This window comes from Tupaia chinensis, unplaced genomic scaffold, assembly GCF_000334495.1.
Source record: "Tupaia chinensis unplaced genomic scaffold, TupChi_1.0 Scaffold000002_1, whole genome shotgun sequence".
Taxonomy (NCBI): Eukaryota; Metazoa; Chordata; class Mammalia; order Scandentia; family Tupaiidae; genus Tupaia; species Tupaia belangeri.
The window spans coordinates 5,516,439-5,523,183 of record NW_006159428.1 but is presented as its reverse complement, the minus strand read 5'-3'; the positions used below and the strand labels follow the sequence as shown (position 1 = coordinate 5,523,183).

The window sequence follows — 6,745 nt, the reverse complement described above, 5'->3', positions numbered from 1 at the left end:
GACTACGTGGGAGTCCAGCGACATAGCCATTACGCTAACTGCTGGTCCTGTAACTCTTCATTTTTATTCTGTTTTACAAGTTAGCTCTCAGAACACAAATGATTTTCCCGTTCCCAAGTTCTGACAGTGACTCCCTTGTGCTGTTCCAACAGAATACTACAGAATGGGTGATGTGTAAAAATAGAAGTTCTTTTTTCATAGCTTCAGAGCCTGAAAATCCAAGATGAAGGCACCAGTAGAGTCAGTGCCAGGTAAGGGCTGCTTTCAGCTCCCAAGATTGTGCCTTGTTTACTGTATCTTCACATAAGGGAAGGTGGAAAGGCAGAAAGGGGCTGACGCTGTGTGAAGCCTCTTTTACAAAGGCATCAATCCCACTTGCAAAGGCAGAGCCTACATGACCTAGTCACCTCCCAAAGGCCCAATCTCTGACCAAGAGTCCTCAGAGATTAAGTTTCAACATGAATTTTGGAGGGACTCAAAACATTCAGACCATAGCAGTCAGGATCCCTCATGACAGTCCTGCAGGGTATAGATAAGGAATGGTACTAGAAATGAGTCTTATCCAGATCGCGATTTGTTGAGCATAACAGTAAAGAATATGGGCTCTGGAGTCACATAGGTAGGGACTGCACTTAGTCTCACCTCATCTGTTGACCAGTTGTATAACCTTGAGCAAATAGCCGTTCAAGCCTGAGTCTCTTAAAAATGTCTGTCCTATGGCTGGCAGGGTGGTGTGGTAGTTGAGAAGCTGGACTTCCACATGGGTGACTGCAGTTTGAGTCCTGGACTTGGAAGCTTGCTTTCTCACTCCTCTCTCTCTGTCACTGTCTCTTTCTGGTGAGTTCATGTGCCCCAGAGCAAATTTTAAAATGATAATAATAAATAAATTAATTAATAATTTTAAAAATAGGATCTTAAGAAAACAAATGCCTGTCCTTAAGCCAGCAGGTGGCATAATAGTTAAGGCACTAGATTTTACGTGATTTACTCTGTGGTTCAAGTCCCAGAGCCGGCAGCATGAAAACATGCCAGGTACATGTGTACTCTCCCCCCAAAAAATTCTGGGGGAAGAATGAAGGAGAGGTAACTGAGGCATGGCCATCTTCCAGAGGGTGGGAGGAAGAGGGTGATATGTCACTCTTTCTCTAGCGAGCACACATGCCCTATAGCGAAAGTCTTAAAAAAAAAAAAGAATCTGTCCTTGATTTTATGATGAAAAACTGATCATACAGAGCAACTGTTACAGTGCCTGGCTCCTAATAGATACTTAATAAATAAAAGCCATAGTTGTGTTATTATTGTTAGAACTTAGTGCTGGCCATGGCTAAATGAGTTTTACTCATAGAGGCTAAACTACATACCCAAACCAGGAGCTTAGATCTGCTTCCTTACTCCCCATGCAAACCCAGGGCTTTTTTTTTTTCCCTGTGTGTGTGTGTGTGTGTGTGTGTGTGTGTTTGTGTGTGTCTGTGTCTATGTGTTGTTTTAGGGATATGGTCTTGCTGTGTCACGATTCTCCTATCTCAGCCTTTCAAGCAGCTGGGACCACAAGTTTGAGCTACCATGCACAAGATTTTTTAGGGTGGGCCAGGAATCGAACCTGAGTCTCCCATGTGATCTGAACCTGCCAAGCACAGCATCCAGTGCATGCTACTGCAGGTAGACCTGGGGCATTTCTTCATATAACTGGAAGTGGCTGTGGCTGTGGAGTACAGGTTAACCCATAAATGAGATGCATTCTACATGCCTACTCTGCTTGTTTCTCTTGGTCTAGTGACTCTATGGGGCTGCAGGGATGCGGATTGGAAATATAACCTGATTTCTGGTCCCTGACTGCTACTGAGTCAGCCTCTACTCCACAGGCTTCACTCCTCCCCTTTTCCCAGCAACTGGTGTCTCTACCTGTCCTACGCTCCACCCACGTGGATGCCCTCTTTCTTAGTTGCCTTGGGAAGGATGGGATTGATGACTGACCAATCTTAGTGGCTTGTCCTCACAGAAATATTCACTTATGAATTCAGTGTTAAACTGAAATTAGCGTGAAATAACAAACCCGTCAGAATCTGCAAGTGCCTGGCACCTAGTAGGTGATCAATACATACTTATTAAGTGATTAATGGAGGGGATTTCAGGCACTGTAGCAAATTCCTCAGGGGCATCTTTAGGCCTGGGGACTTCCCTGGGGCCATTCCAATCACCCCATAGAAGGTGGTTTCCTGCTCCAGTTACTAAGAAGGTCAGCCCTGAGCAAGGGCTCCAGCCCAGGCCCTTTTGAAGCATTGAGGTTGATTCTACTTGGAGCTTTAGGAGCTTTCTCGCTTCGCTGTGCTTTAGATCCATTAAAGCCCTGCCCTGGTGGGATGGGTTCCCAGAGGCAGTGATGGAAAGCTCACCACTTAAGTTATTTATGCTTTGGCTGCCCGGGCCTGAAAAAATGCCCTTGGGACTAATCCGAAGTGCAGGAGGATAAGTTAAATGGTTTAATAGATCCTGGCAGCTTCAGAAAGGACTAATAGCTCAGCATTAATTGGGTACGTAGAGTGCAGATGAATCTCTGCAAAGGTATTCCAGATCTGCCCACTCAGCTATCACCGCCTTCAAAGCATCGCATCAGTAGAATTCCAAACTGAGGCTGATTATTAAAGAAATACGAATGCCTGATATTCACGCCAGTCTTCATACTCCTCACACACATGTTTGTCCTCTCAGCAACAGAGCGAGTACCTACTGTGTGACAGGCATTGTGTGGGGGGGGATGGGGTGGTGCTTAGAGATCAATGAAGTTCCTGTCCTGTCCCCACCAACCTCTATTCCTAAGGCAAAGGTTAAGAATTAGAAAAGAATGGGACAGGTGCGGGGTTGGAGGTTTGTTTAGAGAGGTGCCCAGGATGGTAGAGGCCCTGGCTCTGCCTGGGGTGGTAGGTGGCAGAGGAAGCATCCCGGGTAGGTGGGGACTAGAAGCGCATGCCAGGCCTCTGAGGAGGCAGACAAGGACTCTCATCCAAGGGAGCAGTACTGACTCATGCAGAAATTACACAGGGAGCAACGAGCGCAGGGGACGGGGGAGTTGGGGGATAGGCAAGGAGGGCAGGAGCTGGGTCCCAAAGGGCCCCATGGAGGAGTGGCTGCTTTCGCTCTGATGTGACAGTGAGTCACCAGAGGATTGGAATACGGACATGACATGTGCAGCTTCAGGTTGTGAAAAGGACACCTCTGAGAGTGCAAAAAACACACGAGCAGGGACCAGATCAGAAGCAAAGAAACCTCTCCTAAGGGTCAAGGACATGATACAGGGCTCAGAGGTTTAAATTCTTGATGCGTTTGTTAGCACAGGGACATTGGACAGCTCACGGAACCTCTCTGAGCTCCTTCCCCAAGGTGGAGAACAAATACAAAGACGTCTAAGAAAGAGTATTTGGGGCACTTTGATCGCAAGTGATAGAAAGCTATCTTGAACGAAGGCCCTGGCAAAAGAATTTATAGGAAATCTCATGCTGCCAGGGAAAGGCAGGGCATAGTGGTCCTTGGGCACAGTAGTTTCCCCAGGAGCAGTTGCTACTACAGGCTTTCTCCATCTCTTCCATTTCCGCTCCCACCTGAGTGCTGGGGCCACGATCCTTCCTGGACACCTCAGGTCTCAGAGCCTCGCCACCAAGGGGTCTGTGTTTCTCCTTTTAGTTGCAGTTGGACAAGTCCCGGAAAGGACTTTGACCAGATGGTGGCAGGTGCTCTTCTATTAACTAGTCAACACAGCCGGGGTGTGACATACCATGATCGATACAACCTGAGTTGGTGGTCCCTCTTCATTTAATTAAATGTGACCAGGAAACCAGCAGCTGGAGAAACAATGGTAGCTTCTGCTCAAAACACAGGGTCTGGGATCAGCAGATGGCTTAATGGCTATGTTGCTGGACTCCCATGTAGTCAACTGTGGTTTGAATCCTAGACCTGGTGGCTTAAACTCATTCTGGGAACATGTGCACACGTGCCCAAGATCTCGATAAGAGAATGGAAGAGAAGGGATTGTGGTGTCACCATCTTCCCAGTGGGTGATTTCTCGCTTTCTGTCTCTCTGTTGCTCTTTGTCTTTCTGGCGAGCGCACGCGCCCTATAACAAAAACCTCTCAAAAACAAAACCAAACAAACCAAACAAACAAAACACAGGGGCATAATGTAGGAAGCAACATTTCCTGAAAGTATGGGTACAATAGGGTTGTCATGGCTGTTTGTGTCCTCTCAAAATGTATATGTTGAAATTTTAACCCCCAGTGTAATGGTAGTTAGGTTTGGATGGTAATTAGGGTTACACGAGGTTATGAAAATGAGACCTTTGGGGCCAGCAGGTGGCGTGGTGGTTAAGGGTGTTGGACTCCCACGTGGCTGGTTGTGGTTCAAGTCCCAGACTTGGTGGCTTGCTTTCTCAATTTCTCTCTCTCTCTCCCTCTCCAGTCAAATTAAAATAAGCAAATAAAGTTAAATAAAATAATTCTTTAAAAAAATTAAGAAAATGAGACCTTCATAATGAGATTAGTGTTCTCCTTATAAGAAAACAGAGAGATTTCCTCACACCCATGGAGAAAAGGCCATCTGAGAACACAGTGAAAAGAAATCATCTACGAACCAGGAAGACAATCCCTCAAGAACCAAATTTGCCAATACCTTAAATTTTATTTTTTGGAGAGGTTTTTGCTATAGGGCACGTGCGTTCGCCAGACAGAGAGAGACAGAGAGACAGAAAGCGAGAAATCACCCCCCAGGGGGGATGGGCACGCCGCAATCCCTTCTCCATTCTCCTCTCGGGATCTTGGGCACACACGCACATGTGCCCAACGTGAGTTTAAGCAACCGGGTTCGGGACTTGAACCACAGTCGACTATGTGGGAGTCCAGGGAGTAGCCATAACACCAACTGCTGGTCTCAATACCTTAATTTTAGATTTCCCAACCTCCAGAACTGAGAAATAAATGTCTATTGTTTAAGTCATCTGGTCTATAATATTTTATTACAGCAGCCCAAGTTAAAACAGAAGCATAATCCCAGAAAAAGAGGAGTGATACTGGACATATAAAACTGGATAAAGACCTGGATGGTGGCACAATGGTACAACTTGATGCTCTGCAAAACTGACCTACATGGGGGAGGTTCCAGGTTTATATATGGAAACCTCCCCGAGCACACAAGAATGACTGGCTGAAGTGAATGGTGGATCACAGCATCAAGACCCTGTTGGGAGTGCTGTCTGTCTTGCTCATGAAAGAAATAAATTAATTAAAAAAAAAAGGATCAGCATTATAAAATACTTTGTAGACATCAAACATATAAATATATTGTTCACTTTTTGATAGTGGTTCTCCTTTAGATTCATCCGTACAGCTTCAGTACATAGAATAATACACACAGTGGGAACTTAAGAACAGACGGGATTAAACTAGTGAATGCCATAGACTGAGTGAGTGGATAGTCAATAGCACAACACATGGGGGAGTCCAACTTTATCAGGGATGAGTTTCTAAAGTCCGTACAGAGTGTGAAAATCACATGTGATCAATATTACCCTTGAAAGCTCCCCATGGAGTGCCAAATTGAAAAACCACAAACCATCACTCAGTAAATTCGACAGGACCATTTTCCTTCTAAGATGGAACACATCACTGAATCCGTTGGTCAAACACCAGAGGAAACAGCTCTTATCGAAGGTCGATGCATTATGAGAAAATACATTAACATCAGAGCCCAATTCAGCGTGGTGAGATGCACAGGACAGAAGGAGAATTTCACTGCTTCCATCTTGGGCTCTCTCTGGATGTGGGTCCTCTGAGCGGAATGGCAGGTGGAATCACTAGTCTTAGTTAAGCAGTCATTTTTCTCTCCCATCATGTACAAGTGTAGTTGAAATCCTGTAGTCAGACGGGCATTTGGTAGCATGTCCTCTCGTTCACTCTCTGCATAGGCCTAGTGTTCATCTTCCACGATGTGCATTCAGTAAGGCAGGAGGCCTGTGTGCGCCGTGCACTCTAGACTCTCCAGTGCCCACCACAATGCCTGACATACTGTGGGCTCTCACTAACTATGTGTTAAAGAAATGATTTTGTTGCAGAGGCACCATGCTTGGTGCTGAAGGGATGAAATTCTGGCTCTTCCCTCAGGATATAGTCAACCTAGTAAGGAAGATAAGGCGTGGGATGCCTGAAAATGCATGAACTGACAATAGTGTTAATGCCAATAAATAACAGAGCCAAGACTTATCACACAGTTGGTAATGAACTGAACTGCAAAGATTGGCTTGAAACCATGCCCAGGTGTACACGTGTGCCTCAGATCCTGACAAGTTGGAGGCTAAGAAAAAGGGATGGCAGTGAGATGAGATCCCGTGACTTCTCTTTCTCTCTCTTTGTCGGTCTTTCTCTCTCAGACTTGTGCATGCACTATCATAAATACAATAAATAAACTTTAAAAAAAGAAAATAAATAATAGATGGAAAGTTGCTGTAGGCTCTTGGAAGCAGCAGGACCTGTCTCCCAGATTTTGCTCTAAATGCCATCCAATCTGCTGCTCCTTTCCTCCAGAGAAGTCTTTGATTTTCTGCAGCCTGGGCAAGTCCATGCTCAAAGGTTGACTTGCTGTTGCCTGGAGCCAGTTTCTTTGGGATCTCTTTGTTTTGGCTGTGCCTAGAGTGGGCAGGAATTCCCGCGAAGTGAAGTGACGTGATACTCATGTGTTTGCAATGATGGTGGTTAAACAAACG

The 6,745-nt window shown here is 45.6% G+C and overlaps 1 long non-coding RNA gene across 1 annotated transcript in view; it reads left to right on the top strand.

Moving 5' to 3' along the window:
• Positions 1-5,090, top strand: part of LOC102492737 (uncharacterized) — an 18,388-nt gene extending 13,298 nt beyond the window's left edge. The window contains exon 3 of the long non-coding RNA XR_333161.1: positions 5,009-5,090. This is a non-coding gene — a long non-coding RNA (uncharacterized LOC102492737). The remainder of the gene's footprint in view (positions 1-5,008) is intronic.
• Positions 5,091-6,745: the final 1,655 nt, after the last annotated feature.